Source organism: Belonocnema kinseyi, chromosome 7, assembly GCF_010883055.1.
Source record: "Belonocnema kinseyi isolate 2016_QV_RU_SX_M_011 chromosome 7, B_treatae_v1, whole genome shotgun sequence".
Lineage (NCBI taxonomy): Eukaryota > Metazoa > Arthropoda > Insecta > Hymenoptera > Cynipidae > Belonocnema > Belonocnema kinseyi.
Window position 1 is genome coordinate 5,080,653 of NC_046663.1, and position 12,207 is coordinate 5,092,859.

The window sequence follows — 12,207 nt, forward strand, 5'->3', positions numbered from 1 at the left end:
TCCACCACCAAGTAAGTGTGTGGAGGGTGTGTAAAGGAATAGAGAAGGTGTAAGAAAAATGTAAACCCTTAGGGGACACATTAGAAGCTTCCATTCCACTAACTAATTTGTTATAAATCCAGTTTAAATCTGAACATCTTTAGTTCACTGTTGCAACTGTTTAATTTTATAGTCCAGTCGCCACTAACATTGTTAAAAAAATCAGAAGACAATATTTCGAAAATGGAAACAGACTAGTTGACGTTAACAATTTCTCAATATTGGCCTTCTTGTTTCAATATAGTTAAAAATGTTACACCGTAGCGTTTTTAATTATATATGTTTATTTTTTGATTTTGCCATATTTATCAAGTTTGTTTAATTAATATATAAAGTCCTAATTTTATATGTTTCTTCTAAGCAATTAACTTTTTTTCATTATCGAATTAGGAAATATCTTCGCTAATTGAATTATTAAATTTTTCCTGATCTTTAGTTACCAACTTTTCACTAATCACGTGTGTAAAATTTGACTAGTAATGAGTTAGGCTTTAACAATTGTGATTTCGAGAGACCTCAAAGTATGATTTGCATAATGAAAACAATTTTCTATAGAAAAGTATAAAAATGTACAACCCGTGCAGAAATGACGACTCGATTTTGGTAGGATGCTAGTTATTTTGCTCTAACTTTATTGGGGCGCTGAACAGGAAATCTAGGAAGGACCCGACAAGAACGCTACGCTTTGTAAAAAAAGGCACTAGCCTGAACTCTGACTAGATTCGAGCGAGGGTACCTTCCTATTGCCCGACTAACCAGTAAGGTCCTTTCTAGATCCTTGCTCTATTTCCATATTAATTCCTAATTTGATTGTAGGTTATGTGGTGACGTGTTATGGTTTACGAGATTTCGTAATAATTACCATTAAAGTTTTTGACAGGTTTCTGAAGTGTGATTCTATGGTTGCAATAGCAAAAAAGTTTAACTAGCACCCATGGCGGACCGAAAGAACCGAATGGAGCCTCTACAAAGTACCCGTAAAGACCCCATTGGGTCCCCATACGGTTCCTTTTTAAAAAACTCGAACAAACAGCAAAATCAACTTTTAAATTGTTGAGATTCGGATTCTACGTTAAAATTCCCTATAGAAGGTCACGGCATAATCGCAATAGTTTTTTTTTACAACGGTAAAAAGTTTTACAAAATATAAGACGTATAACGCCTGTTAACTGCTACTTACAGGCGATGCGTTTGTAGTGTAGCATTCAACAAGCGTTATACGTCTTATTTTTTTTTTAACTTTTTACCGTTGAAAAAAAAATATAGCGATTATTCCGTGACCTTCTATAGGGAATTTTAACGTAGAATTCGAATTTGAACAATTTAAAAGTTGATTTTGCTGTGTTTTTGAGTTTTTTAAAAAGGAACCGAATGGGGACCCAATGGGGTCTTTACGGGTACTTTGTAGAGGCTCCATTCGGTTCCTTTGGTCCGCCAGGGACATTGCCATAATCTATTATTACGAGAATTTTTTTATTCACCGAAGGAAAATATTATTCCAAAAATACATTTTCTTTGCAAAAGTTAAATCTAAAAATCTTACACCTTTCTGTAACCTCTGTTAAACACTCTTCTGTTTTCTCGTATTTTTATTAATATTAAATTCTTACACGGAAAAAAAATTCTTGAGGCGAACGAGTGAATCGAGAATATATTAAACTCAAAGAAAGTGTACGCTTGGATTAGGTAAAACGTTTAGTTAGAAGAGTTACACATTTAGTTACTTTATGTAAATTGTTCTCGTAAATCAGGAATTTGGACAAAATTGCTAAGTTCGAAAGTTTATTATTTTCGACAGATTATGTATAATTGTATTATCTTCAGATTAGAAAAAAATTTATTTGTTATAGATATATATTAACTTACAGTAGCCAATTTTTCGTCTGGTATCGCGAAAATGAATTTCCCTGAAATCCGTGTAATGCATTTGGAGGTCAAGTTTGTTGTTTTTATCGCGTTTCTTGATATTTCAATATAGTTATCGCCTACAATCGAAACAAATGTAAATTATTATTACTGCATCATAAACATCATTTAATATTAACATTCACGCATATTTTAAGTGGTAAAAAGCGTTTAATTGTCCAAATTAAGTCTCAAATGTCACTGCTCCCGATTAGACCGTCGCCATTTTATTTCGCTGCTCCCATAATGCACCGGTGCTCTTCCGATAATTTCTTCAGACACCTATTCTTAATATCCCTATTATAGCTACACTTATTAGGGGTTTGACTATACGATATCACTGGTATATGGAAAATGGTCAAGGATATTCATTTTCGCTGATCCAGGGATCTTTCTAAATTCCTTCGTTCGTTTTCAGCTAAATGTTTGGCTATAATAAGGAATAATATCCCTGCCACAGCTCAATTTTTTTACCGTGTAAATATACTTCGCACGTTATTCTAAAACTAAATGAATTGTTGAATTTGATTAGAGAAGACTTATTACTTATAACTAAAGAGATACGCAATTTATTAAAATTTCCGCAAGCACCGAGACTTAGATTATTTGACATTAAATCAATATTTAAGAAAAATTCTTTTCAAATTTTAAAGGCACCAAATGTTTTAAACTTAATCAGAAAAAATGAAAATTTTAAAAGTTTGAATCTCGGTAATATTTTTAATTTTTTCTTTTTTTTTAATTAAGGGCATGTGACACAGCTAAATACCTATATTACCGACCTCACTTTTTCGGTTCACTGAATGTTTTTTTGAACCTAAGAACTTTTTTTGTCAATAAGATATCGAGTTGAAACTTTGGAAGATTTATTAGAGTACAATAAAGTACGTTTAGGTACTGCATTTTGGTAGGAACGTCACTGAAAATTATTTTATCTTTTTTCTGAACCTCAACATTTTTTGAACGTTCGAACTTTTTTTTATACATAAAATATCGGTCTTAAACTTTGAGAAATGCAAGAGCCGAAAGAAAACTACGTTTAAGTACAAAGATTAATAATAAAAGATGTAAAAAAATATATTTCAACAATCAAATCCAACGGCATCAGCCGGTAACGTTGTACACGAAAATACGAAACCTGGCGGCCACTAGACGAGGCTCTAGAGAGTTCGTATTTTCGTGTACAACGTTACCGGCTGATGCCGTTAGAATTGATTATTGAAATATATTTTTTTACATCTATTATTATTAAGCTTTGTACTTAAACGTAGTTTTCTTTCGGCTCTTGCATTTCTCAAAGTTTGGGACTGATATTTTATGTATAAAAAAAGTTCGAACGTTCAAAAAATGTTGAGGTTCAGAAAAAAGATGAAATAATTTTCAGTGAAGTTCCTACCAAAATGCAGTACCTAAACGTACTTTATTGTACTCTAATACATTTCCCAAAGTTTCAGCTCGATATTTTATTTACAAAAAAAGTTCTTAGGTTCAAAAAAACATTCAGTGAACGGAAAAAGTGAGGTCGGTAATATAGGTATTTAGCTGTGTCACATGCCCTTAAGTATAATTAAGCATAATAACATTAAATTATTTTTTTGGACTCACAGCCATATTACCAGTTTTACCTGTCGAGGGCTTTACAAGGTCCTCTCGAGAAAATAATAAATTGATAGAAATGTCCATTCCCAGTGGGCACAAAATTTGGCGATGTCTTTACGATATCGTTACGACATATTTACGACAACTTTACGACATCCTATGTCCATGTCGTTTCGGTGTCTTTGCGATATCGTAAAGACATCATCAGATAATACGACTTCTTTACGATATCGTAAAGACGCCCTAACGACATAGACATAGGATGTCGTAAAGTTGTCGTGAAGATGTCGTAACGATGTCGTAAAGACGTCGCCAAACGTTGTGCTCACTGGGTTGGTATGGGCACAGTACTGCTTGTTTACCCGCCAGGGTTTGAATTTACTGTATAAATAAAGACTCCTATGATTATAATTTATTAAAAATTAAATTCCTATCTTGATATTGACAAATTTAGGGAAATACCTTTCGTATTTGAGTAGTGCCTGTCTAAATTCTAAGTTAGAACCTCCCTACGAACCCCTGACAAGAGCCTGCATCACATTTTCTAGTCAATTTACCCTTTCTAACACCCGACAAGTTCCCTGTTTAAAGTTGGCAATATTAGGGCATTTTCAACACGGGAACTGAGAATTTTTGAAAATCGAATACAGCATTCTATTGAAAAGTAACACATGAAGACCCTGAATGTGTATAATTAATTTAAAGCGCAGTGATCCCTCGACACTTGAAAATTCGAAAAAATGATTATCTTTCTTAGCTTTGATCAAACAATGAGCCGGTATTTTTTTTAAACTCGAGACCAGCAGAGTCATGATTACAATCTCACAATATGACCTTCTTATTAATTAAATAAAGTTGAGAATGCTACACCATCGCGTTATTTTATCAAACTTTCATATTTTTCACTTTTTGCATTTTTGTAATTTAAAAATTTAATATATACAGTAGGGTGGTCACAGTTTATGTTGCTTTGAAACAAAAAATGATAGAGGTAGCGCAACCTCCATGAAGTTTAACACGTATTTCCCATGAGAAAAGAAGACGTTTTTGTAAATTTTATTCAAAATTGTCAATATTAAATCGTCAATATTAGGTCACTCAAGTTGAGACTCAACATTTCTCTTCATAATTGCCAATAGAATATTAATCAAATATTACTTTTTATATATCAACTTCATAAGTATGTTTTATATGGTCCGAAAAAACGCAATTAGTGAAAAAATGGATTTTACCAGTTTCTCGCACTAAGGATGATTCTTTTACGATTTATAAAATGCAAATTGTTTCTGATACATAAAATACTATTGTATACTTAAAATTAGATGTTTACTTATATTTTTTAAATGATTTAATAATTTTTATTAGCAATCTTCTCTTAGAAGAGTTGGAACGTCGCGTTTTTTTTGAAAAAAATCCATTTTTTTCAATGTTCAATTAGAGTGAGGTAATAATTAATTTTAACCAAAATATAGCTTTAAACCATTTATTATTATTGTTAATAATATTCACTTAGAACAATGCCAGATAATTGCAGTTTGAATAAAAAGTTCTTCACTTTTTTGTCCAATTATTAATTAGAGTTAGATAATTAATCAATCGTAATTACCAAAATTAATTTTTCAAACAAATTATTATGATTGATAATAATATATAATTTAAATTATGCTAGAATTTCGCGGTCGTAAAAATCTCCTGCGAGATCCATGGCATATTCCAAGCCCAGTGGGCACAAAATTTGACGACGTCTTTACATCGTTACGACATCCTTACGACAACTTTACGACATCCTATGTCCATGTCGTTTCGGTGTCTTTATGATATCGTAAAGACATCGTCAGATCATACGACTTATTTACGATATCATAAAGACACCTTAACGACATTGACATAGGATGTCGTAAAGTGGTCGTAGAGATGTCGTAACGATGTCGTAAAGACGTTGCCAAACTTTGTGCCCACTAGAAGGATTTAGAGATTTCCGTTTCGTACGATATCCACTCAATTTCCTGTGCGGGATATATAATTAGCGAAAAATTATTGCCGCGAATAATTTTCATAAACAATAACGGCCTACTTACAACAAAAAACAAGTCACTTTCTAAAAATGTTAAAGTTGGCTGTTATTGTATTAGTAAAATCTAAAATGCGCAGTTTAGAGAACGCACTTTTCAACGGCAAAAACAGTTTTTATGGTAAAAAAATTAAACTAATATGTACCGCGTTGGCTTGTTTAATATAGATGACAATTTATTACAATATGGTACGAATATTCGAGAAATAGTTTACTTTTGTTAAAGTGCGCGACAGTTTTCGCGCACTAATAGCCATGATTGAATTTACCCGAAAGAGACTTTAGAAGGGACTTTACCATTATTGTATTTTATAATTTTGTACTTTGTAGAAAATTTCCCGAGAAATACATAATATTTTTAATATTATAATGTGATATCCTGACGATATTCTGAGATATCCTTGGGATATTACAGAGGTATCGAGACTTCTGCCCTGTATGAATTTGATTTTAATGGATTAGAGTGGATTGGAATGAATTGAATTGGATAGCAATTTATTGGGTTAGATTGGATTGAATGTGATTGGAATTAATTGGAATGAAGTGAACTGGATTGGATTAGATTTTAATGAATTGAATTGATATGTATTCGTTTGGAATGGATTGGGTTGGAGTGGATTGAAATTAATTTAATTATATTGAATGGATTGGAATGGATTTGATTAGGGTGAATTTAATTGAATAGGAGTGGATTTGAATGAATTAGATTCGATTGGATTTGAATAAATCAGGTTGGATTGTATTGGAATGGATTAAGTGGGAATTAATTGGGTTGGATTCGATTGGATGTGATTACAACTCAACTTTTTGGATTAGGACTCCATGCAACCTATTTTTACTTATGATCGACTGTTGTGATAAAAAATGTGTGACACTCGGCCCCTAAGTCACACTTTGCCTCTTAGGGTCCTTTTATCACAAAAAAAAACAACAATTTTTGCTCTTTATCCGTAGTCATTTCTCAAAGAGCAGAGTATGAACAGTATGAAAAAATTTCACCTTTCAACCATTTTTACGTAAAATAAAGAGACTGAATTTTGAGGTTATATTTCGAATTTCTCGTTTTGAGAAAAAAGTATTCAAATAAAAATTGTTTTCGTTTTAAAGATACAGATTTATTTATTAAAGAAGTACATATACAGAGTGAAAAAATATATAATTACAATATTTGTAGAGTAAAATGAGGAAATCGAATTTTGAGGTTAGAACTGATTCCCGATGCCATTAACTTCCCAGATAACAATTCGTGCGCGCATCTCACGCGCACGTCGATGCGCGCATGACATGCATGCCAAAATCCACCATGTTCGCCTACGTTCTGTGATTGTAACGGAAGTGCGTGCATAAAGTGTGGCACAATGTGAGCATGTTTACAATCACCCTGTGACGAAATTTTGCGGCGCGTACATGCGCGCAACATGAGTACCTAGTGGGAGCACAAAATGTTTAATATATAAATTAACAAAATTTATTATTTAATGCTTACAAAAGCTATAAATTGCCTTTTTAATAAGGGTGCCGTCCTGTAGGTGTAGCGCAACAGAATCACAAAGCAGAATATCATAGATGTTAAAGCGATAGAGAATCTATATTCTTTGTAATCATGAGAGTGAAAGAGATAAACAGATCTGCCCGTCTCTTTCACTCTCGCTCTACGCCTTTTGTGGCATAAAAGTTAGTCAAGAAAAATAATAAAGACTAAAAGTATTTAAAAACCCAATAGGTGGCAATCTGGAATTCCAGTGATAGACACGCAATTCAGAAGCCATCCAAACCCACTCAGCACAAGTGAATAGATCTTTTCATTTCATAAAACGATATTGCGCAAGCGCGAAAAATATATAGCACTTCCATGTGAGTTGCGGTCAATTTTTCACTGAAACGTATGTGGGAATAAACATTGACGAAAAAAACTATTTCGAACAATTGGAAGTTAAAAAACTTCCAAAAAAAGAAATCTCTAATATACCAGGAGAAAATTCATTGAAAAGAAAAAAGGTTGGTACGCACAAGAAGTGCTGTTTTGGAAAGTGCAAAAGTGACAGTCGATGCAAGTCCTACTTGGAATGTATTTACTGTTTTATTAGATTTCCAAAACCCTGTTTAATTTTTCGAAATAGTTTCAGTTTCCAACTGAACGCTTCTTTCAATGCATCACTTTACTCTAAAAATAATGTTATGCGTGTAATATTCAATTTACTAGATAAATGTATCAATTTAATAAATTCATTGTTTTCATGATAAAAATGGTTGATTTATTTAGAAATTCTCAGGGTGGTCTACATAGAAGAAATTATAAGGAATTTTAAATAAAAAACATTCATAAAAATAAAATTAAAGCAAATAATAAATTTTTGTGACTACAAATTATTAATTCGTCAATGGTTTATTTTATTAATGAACATTCAATGCAACACGGGCACACGGTGGGGTGTTGGGTTGAGTGAGATGGACTGGAAAATGTAGATTTTACTGAAAATAATACTAAACAATTCGTGATTTTAAGTAAAAATGGAGAAAAAGTGTTTTTTAAAATAAGAAATTAGCCCGTCGCTACACTGGTGGCGGAGAAAGTGTGCGCCCCTGCAATGCAATACAGTGCTGACACAAATTTAATTTTGTGAAATTCCAATGATTCAAGACTTTATTTTAAAGAATTCAGTTTCGAGTTGTTTGATGTTAAATTACTTTCCTTCATTACAAAATTACGAAGAGTGAGTTAAAAATTAAATAATTGAAACTGAAATAACATTTGTATAGTATTTACAAATGAATTAAAGTGTTAAACTATGAATCTATTAATTTTAAATTATTTTTATTACAAATAGTTTATGAAAGTTTAATCAGACGTTTAAAGTTCTTTAAATACTAACGTTTTCTCATTAAAAGAGTTCAATTTTGAAAATAAAATCTGTATGTACATTCCTTAATTTCGAGTATGAGATTAAAATCGGCTTCCGAAAGGATGTATTTTTCGATTATTTATACTCTAACTGCAGTTTATTAACAAGAAAGAGTCATGACATTATTTACATCTATTTACAGTTGTTCAACTGAATACGTTTTTTATCAAAAATGTTCAAATTCAAACCCTGTGAAATATTAATTTTTTCAAGTCTTCCAAACCTGCATTTAAAATTCTGTACATTGCAAATGCACACTTTAAAATAAATTATTATATAATTTTATATATCATATAATAATAATAATAATAATACTAATAATAATAATAAATATTTCGAAACATTCTTAATTGAGTTTATTGTAAATTATCGTGTGATACGACATTCGTAATATTTTAAGTGATTAGATGTATTTTTTTCCTCAAAATTTTTCAAATTTCTAGTCAAAAAATGAATTTACTGACATATTTCTCGTCTGCTACAAAAAATTCCTACCTTCCCCGTCAATCGGTCACCCTGATTTAAAAAGTACTATATAAAAACATAAATATAAACATATTTTCACTTCTTTCAGTTTCACGTATTTTTTACAAACAATTTTTACACCACTTTCTAATCATATTTCTTTTATTGTACGATTTTTCAGACAAAAAAGTTCAAACTAAAAAAGTCGTATTTGAATTTATTTCGGTAACTTGCAAGCTAAGTAAATTTCAAAACTAACAACCCACTTATAATGATAGATATCAATTAATTTTCAAGTGCATTTCTTGAAAAATGCTTTATCAACCTTTTTTATATTTTTTTATTATTAAAATTATTTTACCTTTATGCAAAACACTATTTTCTCACTGTTGAAACCTAACGACTATACGCAGTGTAAACATAACCTGCATTCCACATACCGGTCAATATGTTGCTGATTTTTCCCTCTGGTACATTGTTTTCTGCATTATAACCACCTTTCTAACTGAAAAATGGTATTTTTTTCCTCCTTTTTATGCAATAATTCAGCACCTGGCATATCATTTTCATTCACTTTTACATTAAAATTAGGTCGGATAGTGTACATTTTACCAAAAATATGACCGCAATTTTTAAATGCCCACTAAGTGTCATGGCGGCGCCTAAGCTTCTGCTCTTAAATGAAAAGCACTATGGATTTTTGTTTCCTGGGTTATTTATAAATAAAAAAAAAACTATTAAAGAGGGCATCTTTATTTCGAACATTAACTTTTGGGGTTCGGTGAAAAATTGCATTGAAAAAAATCTGTATATTTCTTCTTACAGCATCAATGGTTCCATCGTCACCTCGATCAACATTACTATCTCGATCAATATCACTACCTCCTCGGCTACCACCAGCGCGAGAGTACAAGGGCAAACCCATAGGTATTTAATAAAATAGTGTTTACTCAAATTAAAGTGCATGGATGGAAGATATCAATATTAACTGAAATTTCCTAAATTCTTTGTATGCACAGTCAAATCTCAAATCTGTCTCGGAAATGCGTAGCATCCTCTTGTACAAATCACTCAAAGCCATAATTGAGCTGCCGGATCGAATAAGGGCACATACATTTTTTCGGCGCGAGCGCAAATTAACCATGAGAGCACAAAAACAAGAATTCTGAAAATATTTCTTGCTAGAATTGACTTTCCGAAAATTAATGCTCTAAACAAAATTTAAAAACTACGAGAATTCATCCCGCTCGAATCAAAAAAATGAATGTGTCCTTATTCGATCTAGCAGCTCAATTATTATCATTTTTATCCCTGATATCCCTTTTCGAAAACTGAATTTTTTTAAAATGCTTTGTTCCTCGACATATTTCTCAATTCACTTTTCGATATTTCTGTTAATCATTTTAATCCGATGACTTGTTTTCTCACTTACATCAAATTCAAGAGCAAAATCAGTATAGTATGTAGCTTTATTTTGCAGCAGTTGAATTACTATAAATTATGAACATACTGCAAGACAGCGAGTTTCCAGTCTTATATTTATAAAAATAGGTTCTAGTTTTCACAAATACTAAAGAGTGTAAAATTGAAAATCGATTACTGATGTAAAACGTCATACATATAACCCAGCTTAAAATTCCCATACAGGAACCTTGGAGGATCCCAGACATGTTCCTGGAAATGAAATTACACATGAATCTGTACAACTAATCTTGAGAGTTCCTGTACAGGAATATTGCGAAGGAAATTGAACATGATACTTCAAAGAAACCTGTTTGCAAGCAAACCTTTGAATAATCTTGTGCAGGTTCTTTCACAGAGTGATTTGAGATGCGGGCTCATGTACAGGAACTTGTTCAGGATCCCATATGTGAACCTGCATAGAAACTAATCCTCGAGGGTCTGCTAGTGGCTTGGCTTTATCAATAATAAGTTTGATCTTCAAGGGAATAAAAGGAGAGAAACTGCATAGCGGTAATTCACATGAGTTTTCACGACGGCTTTCTATAAAAGACCCCATGCTTGTTTCTGTATAGGAACCCGCTCCTCAATTTACTTCGCAAAGGGCCTGTACAGGAACCTACACTCCATTATTCAAAGGTTCCCTTGGTTCCCCTGTTAGTGCAGGTTCCATTGCAGGATCATCTACAATTTCCTTCACCAAATTCCTGAATAGGTAATGTCGAGATTACTTGTACAGGTTCGTGTGCAGGATCGTTTCCAGGAACATGTCCAGGATGCCCCGAGTTTCATGTACAGGAATTTTCAGCTGTTTCACCTATCCTATTTTCAGGTTGGTTTATTTATCGTGTCGTACATTCAGCAATATAGACCAGACATCAGGTCATGGTGATAATTTGCCCAGAAAAATAGGTCAAAAGTGGTCAACTTTGACAGGCCATAACTTATGACCTATTGGGGCTAGATCATTGCTTTTTTTATAATTACTATAATAGCAGGTTCCAAAGCACAGATACAAACTTCAGAATAGGGGTTCTTTTCACCTATTTGAAGTGTCATAACTCGGCACCTACTAAAGATGGAAGGTTCTTTTTGTTAGCTTTTTCATAATTTTATCTAGTTAATACGGTGAAAAGACCTTTTTCGTACGAGATCCGTGTACCACTATCAAATGCTGCGTGCGCAATATTTCGTGAGACAACTCGAAGATGAACAATTTTTGGTGTCAAAAATACCATTCAAGATTAAATTGCTTGGATAATTTTTAGTAGAATCGTAATTTACTACAATTCAGTAGTTTTAAGAAAATGCATTTCTGATCATCCTTCAATAGCAACAATATTTTTCTTACTTGATCAGGTGGACCAATAATACAGATAGAAAATGCTTATGTAGTCTGCCGTAGTATATATATTATTGCAAAATATAATACCGCCCACGGGCTTGTGAAAATAAATACTGCAACTGGCCGTCCAGGTAATATAAAAATACTAATTTTTTAAATATTTAATTAGTGAAATGCTAAAATACTACGTTGTCAAGAATCTACCACTTAATTACTAATTTAATACAAATTTCCATTATAATTCAGAACGCGTGGACAGTCAATACGTCACATTACCACTAAAAGATCTTAAAATTGGTGATCTACTGCTAGATTCAGAAGGTTATATACATGGAGTATATGAGGGTCAAGGTCCGCAGGCCGGGTTTCGCCAACTGCCTCAAGATCAACGCGAATATTGGCTTACGTATGTGTATCGA

The 12,207-nt window shown here is 32.4% G+C and overlaps 1 protein-coding gene across 1 annotated transcript in view; it reads left to right on the forward strand.

The window, feature by feature from the left end:
- LOC117176938 (myelin regulatory factor-like protein) overlaps positions 1 to 9,911 on the forward strand; it is a 277,814-nt gene extending 267,903 nt beyond the window's left edge. Inside the window, exon 18 of the transcript XR_004467639.1 lies at positions 9,808 to 9,911. The gene's annotated coding sequence lies outside the window, so the exon portion shown is untranslated. The remainder of the gene's footprint in view (positions 1 to 9,807) is intronic.
- The last annotated feature ends 2,296 nt before the right edge of the window (positions 9,912 to 12,207 follow it).